At 35.5% G+C, this 10,049-nt stretch overlaps 1 pseudogene; it reads left to right on the forward strand.

Moving 5' to 3' along the window:
• Positions 1 to 8,090: 8,090 nt before the first annotated feature.
• LOC142850645 (phosphoglycerate kinase 1 pseudogene) lies at positions 8,091 to 9,238 on the forward strand (annotated as a pseudogene).
• Positions 9,239 to 10,049: the final 811 nt, after the last annotated feature.

Consider the following 10,049-nt stretch of genomic DNA (forward strand, 5'->3'; position numbering starts at 1 on the left):
GCTAGTCATTGAAATCCTTGACCACTTAGAAAAGAAAAAGAGAGAGGAAATAAAAACCAAATTGCAAAACACCTATCCAACAAAGGCAAATGCAGGAATTAACACCTAGAATCATAACCATCCCAAATCCAGATATCTAAACACCAGTGTTAGAATATAGTTAATATCAATGAAAGAAAGGTCACTATGGCATCACCAGATACCAGCAAAAAAGCAAATTTCCAATGCATTACCACAGCAAGATGTGAACATTTCAACCCATCTGGAGCACATGAAATGACCTTAAAATAATTATAACAAGGTTATAGAGGTCCTTAAAGAAGAAATGAAAAAAAGCCTAAAGAAATGGAAGAAAACATGAAAAAAAATTGAAGGAAATTAATAAATCTCTTAAAGAATGCTAAGAACACAAAGAGATCTAAGAAAAACAAACGGGTGATGCAAACTACTCAAAACATGGAAATCATAAAAGAAGCACTGAAAAAAACATAAACTAAGGGAATTCTGGAAATGGAAATTCTGGGTAAGTGAACAAGAACTGCAAATATCAACAACAGAACACAAGAGATGGAAGAGAGAATCTTAGGCATTGAATACACTATAGTGCAAATATATTCATCAGTCAAAGAAAATGTTAAGTCAAAAATAATCCTAACACAAACATCCAGGAAAGCTGGGACAGTATAAAGAGACCAGAAATAAGAATACTAGCAATAAAAGAAGGAGAAGAATCCCAGCTCAAAGGCCCATAAAATACATTCAGCAAAACATAGAAGAAAAATTTTCCAACCTAATAGAACTGGACCAGAAAAAAAGTCTCTACCACCTAATAATAAAAATGTTAAATGTGCAAAACAATGAAAGAATATTAAAATCTATAATCGAAAAAAGCTAATTAGCATATAAAAATGACTTATCAGAATTGCACCTGATTTCTCAATGGAGACTTTAAAATCCACAAGGGTCTTACAGACTCTGAGAGACCATGAATGCCAGTCTAGACTACCACACCCAACAAAACCTTCAACAATTTTAGAAAGAGAAAACAAGATAATACATGACAAAGTCAAATTTAAAAAAATATCTACACACTAATAAAGACCTAAAGAACATACTATAAGGAAAAGTTCAATCCAAGGATGTTACCTGCCCTTACATAAACACAGGGAATATATAATCTCACACCAGCAAAATCTGATGAATGGAAATATATGTGCGTGTGCACATGCACACACACACACACACTACCACCATCACCAAAAACCAAAACAAAGAACAGAAATTAACAGGTCATAAATATCTCTCAGCATTGATGAATTCAAGTTTCCAATTAAAAACACATAGGTTAACAGAATGGATATGAAAACTGCATCCTTCTTTTGCTGCACACAATAAACATACATCAATATCAAAGATAGACATTACATTAAATAATGGGCTGGAAAAAGATTTTCCTATTAAATGAACTTAAGAAACAAGCTTGTGTAAGCTACCCTAATATCTAACAAAATAAACCTCAAACTAAAATTAATCAAAAGAGAAGGAGAAGGACATTTTATACTCATCAAAGGAAAAACCCACCAAGATGATATCTCAGTTCTGAAAAATCTATGCCCCAAATGCAAGGGAACCACATTTGTAAAAGAAATATTACTAAAGCTTAAATCACACATCAAATTCCACACATTAATAGTGGGAGACTTCAACACTCCCTCTCACCAATGGACACGTCATCCAGAAAGAAACTAAATGGAAAAATAAAGGGAATAATAGTCATATTGTCTCTAATGGACCTAACAGATATCTAAAGAATATTTCATCCAAACACAAAAGAATATACCTTCCTCTCAGTACATCATGGAACTTTCTCTAAAGTTGAGCATATACTGAATCACAAAGCAAGTTTCAACAAATGATGTGGGATGTCCCTCTGTGTGCTGTGAATATTTATTACCATTTGTTATGAAGAAGCTGCTTTGGCCTATGGCAGGGCAGAGTATAGCAAGGCAGAAAATGCAAGCAGAGTTAGAGGAGGAAAGAAGGTAGAGTCAGGGAGATACCATGCAGCTGCCAATGAGAAGGACTCTAGAACATTGTCAATAGGCCACAGCCTCATGGTGATACACTGATTAATAGAAATGGGCTAATGTAAGATATAAGAGCTAATTAGGAATATGTCTGAGTCAGTGCTGTAATTAATACATTTTTGTGTGATTATTCAGGTCTGGGAGGCTGGGAAACAAAAGCATAGTGTCCATTTACATAATGTTAATTCATAATTAATATCATCCTCTGTGTGTTTCTTTGGGACTGAATGGCTGTGAGATTAGGTGGGACAGAGACTTCTATCTACAAAGAGTTACAAGAAAATTGAAATAAACCCCCTGTATTTTATCAGACCACCATGGATTAAAGGTAGTTTGCAACAACAGAAACCACAGAAAAGACTCATGGAAACTGAACAACTTTCTACTGAATTACTACTGAGTCAAGAAACAAAGAAAGAAATTAAAGACTTTCTAGAATGTAATGAAAACTAATACACAACCCAACCAAACTTATGAGACACAATGAAAGCAGTACTAAGAGGGATGTTTACAGCACTAAGTGCCTAAGAAACAAATAAGAGAAATCTAATACTAGCAATGTTACAGAACACATGAAAACCCTTGAATTATGAGAAGCAAACACATCCAAAAGGAGTAGAGGGCAGTAAATAATCAAATGCAAAGCTGAAATCAGAAACATAGAGAGCAATACAAAGAATCAATGAAATAAAGGACTGGTTCTTTGATAAAATCAACAAGGTAGATAACCATTTTCCAAACTAACTAAAAGGCAGAGGAAGACTATCTAAATTACTAAAATCAGAAATAAAAGAAATCAAAACAATTATTAGGTCATACTTCAAAAACCTGTATACACAAAATTGGAAAATGTTGTAGAAATGGACCATTTTCTAAATAAATATTTCTTACCAAAGTTAAATCAATATTAGATAAATTATTTATTTAAACTTACAACCCCCAGGGAAATAGAAGCAGTCATTAAAGGCTCCCAAAAAACAAAAGCTCAGGGACATATGGTTTTATTGCAGAATTTTACCATACTTCCAAAGAGGAGCTAATACTAATATTCTTCTAATTATTCCACAAAATAGAAGCAAAGGGAGCATTGCCAAATTTATCCTAATACCCAAACCACACAAAGACCCAACAAATATAGGTAATTATAGACCTATTTCACTTATGAGTATTGACAAAAAATACTCAATAAAATACTTGCAAACCAAATCCAAGAACATATCAAAAACATCTACCATGACCAAGTAGGCTTTATTCAAGAGATACAGGGATGATTCAGTAAATGAAAATCAGTCAATGTAATCCACTATATAAATAAACTGAAAGAAAAAAAACACATGATCCTCTCATTAGGTATTGAAAAAACCTTTGACAAAAACCAATACCTCTTCATGGCATTGATCTTAGAGAGATTAGGCATACAAGGGATATTCCTAAACATGATACAACCAATATACAGCAAGCCAACCGACAACATAAAATTAAATGAAGATAAACTCAAAGCAATTCCACTAAAATCAGGAACAAATCAAGGATGTCCACTCTCTACATATCTATTCATTATAGTACTTGAAGTTTTACCTAGAGCAATAAGAGAACTAAAGGAAATCAAGGGGGATACTAATTGAAAAGGCAGAAGTCAAAGTATCACCATTCACAGATGATATGATAGTATACATAAGTGATACCAAAAATTCTACCAGGAAACTCTTGAACCTGATGAACACCTTTAGTGAAGTGGCTGGATACAAGATTAACTCAAAAAACTCAGTAGCTCTTATAATTCCTTTTACCTTTCTTTATCAAGACTTTTGGAGCCCAGTGCGTGGCTGTGTATCTCAATCAGTTATCTCTGATGACAATTAGGGTAGTCACCAATCTGATTACAGGTCTCCACTATTGCTAGGAGTCTTAGCTGGGGACATCCTATTGGATTTCTGGAAATTTTCCATGGCACCAGGTTTCTCTCTAACCCTGAAATGTATCCTCTATAAAGATGTCCCTTTCATTATCTCCTCCTCCTTCCTGTCCCCAGCCTGCCTTTAAATTTAGCCTGCCCATTCAGGTCCCTCAAGTGAAATAAGAACCTGTCTGTACCTGGTGCATAACTGGCTTTTGAGAATCTGATCCCCATCCTGGATTACCCTGCCTAGTCTCCAAGCAAGGGGGAAGAACTTGGTTTTGACTCAACTTGATTTGTCATGTTTTGTTCAAGTCTATGAGAGTCCTGCCCCTTTCTGAATGGAAGCAGATAATGAGTAGAAGGGAAGAGGGTAGTTGGGAAGCTGGCATTGAGATTTGAGAGTGGAGGCTGGGGGATCAGGAAGAGAGGAGGGAAGGCAAGTAGTGGTAAAATGAAACTGTATGTAAAATAAATACAATGTGTTATTTAAATTTGAAAAGATGAACATCTAAAAAAATACCTCAGTAGCCTACTTATATACAAATTGTAAACAGGTTGAGAAAGAAATCAGAGAAACAATACACTTTACAATAGCCACACATAATAAAGTATTTTGGAGTAAACTCTAATGAAGCAAGTAAAAGATCTGTATGACAAGAACTTTAAGTCTTTGAAGAGAGAAACTGGAGAAGACACAACATGATGGAAAGATCTCTCACGATCAGAGATCTGCAGAATTACGTAGTAAAAGTTGCCATTTTACCAAAAAGTAATCTACAAATTTAAAACCATTCCCATTAAAATTCCAACACAATTCTTACAAACCTTGAAAGAAAAACACTAAAATTCATATGGAAAAACAAAAAACCCAAGATAGCTAAAAAAATCCTGTACAATAAAAAACTTCAGAACACCATTCCTGATTTCACCATCTACTACAGAGCTATAGTAATAAGAACGTCATGGTATTGGCTTAAAAACAGACAGGTGACTGAGTGGAATGGAAACAAAGACCCAGTTGGGAACATGAAAGATCAGGTTGTAAGGATCATGGAGTGGAAGAGTAGCAAAATTGATGAGGGAAAAGGGGAAAGCATTTTAGGCCGTGTATAAACCAGTGCAAGGAAACTCCCAGGAATCTACAAGAATGATCCCAGCTCAGACACTTAGCAATACGAATATGAAGCCTGAACTGATCATCTCTTCTGACTAGGCCAGATTTCCAGTAGAAGTATTGGGACACCAACCCAACCATATAACCTTTGATCTACAGTCTGCCCTGCTTATGGGATGTGCTGAGAAATTGGTGGTACAGATTTTTATTCAGTTCTATTCATTTTTAATTGAGGTATAATTTACATACATTAAAATACATAGATCTCAGGTATAAATATTAGCCCACATAAAATATAAAATATTTCCATCATTCCAGATAAATGTCCCACCTCTTCCCAGATAATTTCTCAACCTCTAGAAAAAGTTACAAATTGGTGTTACAGATTTGAGCGTGGCCAACCAATGACTAGTATAGCCTAAGACCCACTCCATGATAGTGAATATCCAGCACTGACACCGCCTGGACCCACAGGCTGGATGGCCTAGAGGTATGGGATAGTTGAAAACATGATTGGAGCAAAAAAGTCAATGTTATAATGATATTCTGCTATACTCATAGATTGGTGTCTAGTCCAGTTGTCATCAGAAAGCCTTCATCCAGTTTTTGATGGAAATAGATGTACAGATACACAGTCAAACATTAGGCCAAGCTCAGGGAATCCTGATGAAGAGAGGGAGAAAGGACTGCATAAATCAGAAGGGTCAAGGACATCACAAAGAAACCCCAGAAGGGTCAAGGACATCACAAAGAAACCCGCAGGACCAACTAACCTTGGCTCTTGGGAGCTTACAGAGTCTGAACTGAGTCTGCATGAAGCTGACTTAGGTCCTCTATCTATGTGTGACAGTTGTGTAGCTTGGCCTACATGTGGACTCCTAACAGTGGGATCAGGGGCTGTCCCTAATGCTTTGACTGGTTTTGAGAACATATTCCTTATACTGAGTTGCCTTGCCTAGCCTTAATACAAGGGGAGGTGCTTAGCCTTATTGTAACTTGATACAAACCATCTTTTATTGATATTCATGGGAGGCCTGCCCTTTTCTGAATAGAAAAGGAGAAGTGGATTGGAGGAGGGAAGAAGAGAAGGGGGAAAGGAAATGAGAAGAGAGGAGGGAGGGAAAACTGTGGACAAGATGTACAAAACATAAATAATTTAATTAATAAAAAACCAAAAAATTATAGCCACTTACATAGTATAAGAGTATTGAAAATTTAAAAAGAATAATTTTCTATGTATTGACCAAAGTAGATGCCTGGGGGTCAGGCAACTTAGGTTTGAACTTTGAATTCAGTGACTAACTTACCTAAGTTCTTGGCACATATTAACTAATAACAGATACTGAAATGTAAGTTACAGAGAGGTTGTATAAACTGAATTAAATTGAGACCAGTGTCTTATTGACTGTGCCACAAGTTACAGTTGTCATTCCAGTAAAATTTTGATTAGAATGGGGAAGCAAATAATAAAATTTTATGAATTCAGGTAAATATCATCTGGTTAATGTCTTCAAAATATCCTTTCATTTATATATCTCTAAATGTTAGGTTTTATAAAGCATATTTGTTTTTGGTGAATGAAAATGAAAATAAAAATAGCCTTTGCCATGGCAATAAGTTTAATTTAACAATTATTAGGCAAAATTAAGCAATTATTTGAAAAAATTTAGCTTGTAACTGTATGTAACTACTTCCTAATAAAGTCCCCCAAAGTAAATAAAAACTAACATACAAAACTAACCTGGGCCATATAGCAAGATACTGTCTCAGAAAAATAAGTGACCAAATAAAGAAAGCTAGGAAAATTCATGTAGTTGAGGACAGTAATGTATTTCCTTTCTCTGAACTGAAATGAAGGTGGCAACATCAGCAGAAAGGTACAGTCTCTGCCTGAAATGAAGATTTCATACTCTTGAAATATATACTGTTTTTCAAATCATGAATCTTAGATTCTTTTGTTATAGTTGTTAAATGAGCACAATGTAAATTAGATACAATAATAATTTCAAAAAATCTGTAATTTTTTTCCTCAAAAACATTTACTATAAACATAGTGTTTCAGGAGAATGCATTCAAAGTATTTATTGGTTTCAGCCACCACTAATTTATTGTCTTTTGAATGGTTACTCAATTAATAGTATGTTTACATTTCAATGAGAAATGCTGAAGAGTCAATTTTTATCTTTATTTCTTTGAAAGCATTTCAATGATGTTTATCTTTTGGTTTCAAAACAGTCGAAAGAAGTGATGGTCTAAACTCTATAAAACATAAATATTCATGAAATTTTAAATATTTTTTTCTGAATTATAATACAGATTTAGTCAGAAATGGAACTCTGAGAGCCTATCTTTGGACTGATGTTGTATTGTAATCATTGTCCTTTGATAAAGACACGTCTATACCTTATTCCGTCACTGAACTCATTTTCCAAGTCTTATCAAGATTGAAAAAGAGTCAATAAATCTAGCATGAGGTAAATATGAGTGTCGTCATCCAGTCTGCAGCCTCCCACCTTCTTCCTATTGTTCATTTCTCTGTAAGGATTTGCACCAGGTGCTTCTCTGTCTTTTTTATGTGTGAATGCTGAATATATTTTATACCATTTCACATTTTGACAGTGCTTCTCATTACAATTTTTCTTTTCATATTATGCAGTTGATAGGAAGTCAATTTTTCTGTATATGATAGATTCCATCATTTGCGCAGTAATGTATCTCTTGGCAGTGAATATATTACAACAGCACATCCAAGTGGTTTGATCAAAAAGAACTAAAGTTCTAATCTAGACCCAGGTCCCGTGTGCATCTATTTCTCAAAGACATTTTACTCATGGAGTATTCCCAACTGGTTATATTTCATTTCTTCCCATCTTACAAATTAACAAGGTAGTATTTTTTTTTAAAAAAAAGGACTTTTAACCTCTTTCTCAGCTCTGGGTCTCTTGACTGCACAGTATTGTGTTGTCAAAATGTCACTTTCTAACAGGTGATGACTCCTGATGAGTCACAAGCAAAGCAGAAGCTGGTCACAATGAGGGAAGCCTTCAATAATCCCAAGAAGAAAAACCAGATGATAAATAACCAAAGGATCACGACTGCTGTCTCAAGCATCAAATTCTGCTTTGATAATTGAGTCAAGTGTTGTCCTTATGAGCTATATGGGCTAGTCTGATGGTATTCCCATGCCTGAAATGTAGTCTTTAGAGCCAGTTGTCGCAGAACTCAAATCTCTGGTGGGCAAGGATATTCTGTTCTTGAGGGATTGTGTGGGCCCAGAAGTAGAGAACGCCTGTGTCATTCCAGTCTCTATGTCTGCCATCCTGCTGGAAAATCTCTGCTTTCATATAGAGGAAGAAGGGAAGGGAAAGGAAGCTTCTGGGAACAAGATTAAAGCTGAGCAAGCCAAAATTGATGCTTTCTGAACTGCATTACTCAAACTAAGGAAGGAATGTTTATGTCAATTATGATTTGGGGGTTGCATCTTGAGTCCACAGTTCCATGGTTGATGTGAATTTGCCACAGATGGGTGATGATTTTTGATGAAGGAATTACATTACTCCTGCTATTGGGAGGAGCTAATGTTGCAGATCACTACGATTCTGCACAAAGTCAATTCGATGATCATTGATGATGAAATGGTTTTTACCTTCTCTAAGGAACTCAACAACATGGAGATTGGCAATTCCCTTCATGATGAAAAAGAAGGGGTCATGATGGTCATATCCAAAGATGATATCATATCCAAAGATGAAAAAACTGATGTGAAGATTACCTTGTCTCTTGACTTCGTCACTGCTGAAAATTTGATAAAAATATTTAAAGTGGCCAAGCTACTATGGCCACTGGCATACTTGCTGGTTGGATGTACTTGAACTGTGGTACTGAGAGTATCAAGAAATATGCTGATGCTGTGCTTCGAGCTAAGCAGACTGTTTGGAATGAACCTGTTGGAGTATTTGGATGAGACGTGTTTGCCAGGGGAGACAAGTCCCTTATGAATGTGGTGATAAAAGCCATTTCCACGGGTTCCAGTCTTGTCAGAAGTGTGGGGACATTGCTACTTGTTGTGCTACATGGAACACAGAGCATAAATTCAGCTATGTGAGCATAGGGGGGTGCTCTAAAGGGGCAGTCTAAAGCCCCAGGAAGGTAAAGTCTTTCCTGGAGGTGGATGCTTTCAGGAATGTTTAGTGCTTTCCTGCCTTTCTGGTTCTTGTGCAAGCCCCTAAGTCAACTAGCTGTGCTTTGCATCTCCAGTTGGTGTTAGCACAAGATTCAACTTGTGGTTGAGATGCAGAACCAGGAACCATTTAAGAGTTGCATGGCATCTCAGCTTGTCTTATTGCATCAGGATTCATCTATGCTTTTCAAGATCCCATTTGAATTCTTCAGAGGCTAAAAGCATTGTGCGTTCTAGACTGCATCTATTAGAGTCTATCTAAAAAGGAATGATGGCTGTGAAAAGTGTTCTCTTTTGATACAGCCTCTGGTAAACTTTGTTCATGACTCGATGATGGTTGGTTAAACAATAAAGATGTCTACTGGTATGTGTGTGGGAGAAATTTCTTCTAAGAATTCAAAGATGGATAGATTCTTTTATCAATCTATCATCTATCTATCTATCATCTATCTATCTACCTACCTACCTATCTATCTATCTATCTATCTATCTATCTATCTATCATCTATTTATCTATCTATCTTCTTCTTCATCATCATCATCTATCTATCTATCTATCTATCTATCTATCTATCTATCTATCTATCTATCTATCTTCTTCTTCTTCTTCTTCTTCTTCTTCTTCTTCTTCTTCATCATCATCATCATCATCATCATCATCATCTATCTATCTATCTATCATATCTATCTATCTATCTATCTATCTATCTATCTATCTATCTATAATCTATCTATCTATCTATCTATCTATCTATCTATCTATCTATC

The sequence above is a fragment of the Microtus pennsylvanicus genome, chromosome 5 (assembly GCF_037038515.1).
Source record: "Microtus pennsylvanicus isolate mMicPen1 chromosome 5, mMicPen1.hap1, whole genome shotgun sequence".
Taxonomy (NCBI): Eukaryota; Metazoa; Chordata; class Mammalia; order Rodentia; family Cricetidae; genus Microtus; species Microtus pennsylvanicus.